The following is a 647-nucleotide window of genomic DNA, read 5'->3' on the forward strand; positions in this document are numbered from 1 at the left end:
ATCACTTTTAAAGAGAAAATGTTTCTGCGCTTAAACCTTTTACTCTGCCTAATGCAGCTCTTAAAGCTATTCTTCATCTTTAGAGCTGTCAAAAAAGTTTTTACTCTTTATCATTTCTTTTCTTTATACCCATGTGTTTACTTATTCATTTACTTGATTTAGGTGAAAAATAGAGGCTTCCTGCCATTACCCAAGTTATAACCCTTTACCAATGATGCTACTCAGAAAGAATGCTCCATTCCAGTCTTCTAGTTTTTATTCTGATATTCACATCATAACTCTCCAAAATTGTCCACTAACAGAAACATTAAAAGATCACTTCATTTTTTTCTTGCTTTATCTTAACCAAGATTTTTGCATTTCTCCTTTATAACATCATACATCTCCCTTTTTTTCTTCTAATTATTATTTAATCTTATTTCAAGGTGTCTTCATACACTTGCTCATGTCATAATTTTCAACTAATGAAGATGGACCTGATCTCATATTCAGACAAACATGGTAAGTTTCTTTTTTTTTTTTATCATGATTTATGTTATAGTTCTCTAAATCATCATTTTTATAGAAATAAAAACATTCTGACATATATCTCCTTTCTATGAAAAATTATTTTTAAAAAAATTCAAATAAAGTAGAAGAAACATATT

General features: G+C 28.1%; 1 protein-coding gene across 2 annotated transcripts in view; it reads right to left on the reverse strand.

The window, feature by feature from the left end:
- LOC119585775 (U3 small nucleolar RNA-interacting protein 2-like) overlaps positions 1–647 on the reverse strand; it is a 9,558-nt gene that overhangs the window by 5,501 nt on the left and 3,410 nt on the right. The window lies entirely within an intron of this gene.

The sequence above is a fragment of the Penaeus monodon genome, chromosome 20 (assembly GCF_015228065.2).
Source record: "Penaeus monodon isolate SGIC_2016 chromosome 20, NSTDA_Pmon_1, whole genome shotgun sequence".
Classification (NCBI taxonomy): domain Eukaryota; kingdom Metazoa; phylum Arthropoda; class Malacostraca; order Decapoda; family Penaeidae; genus Penaeus; species Penaeus monodon.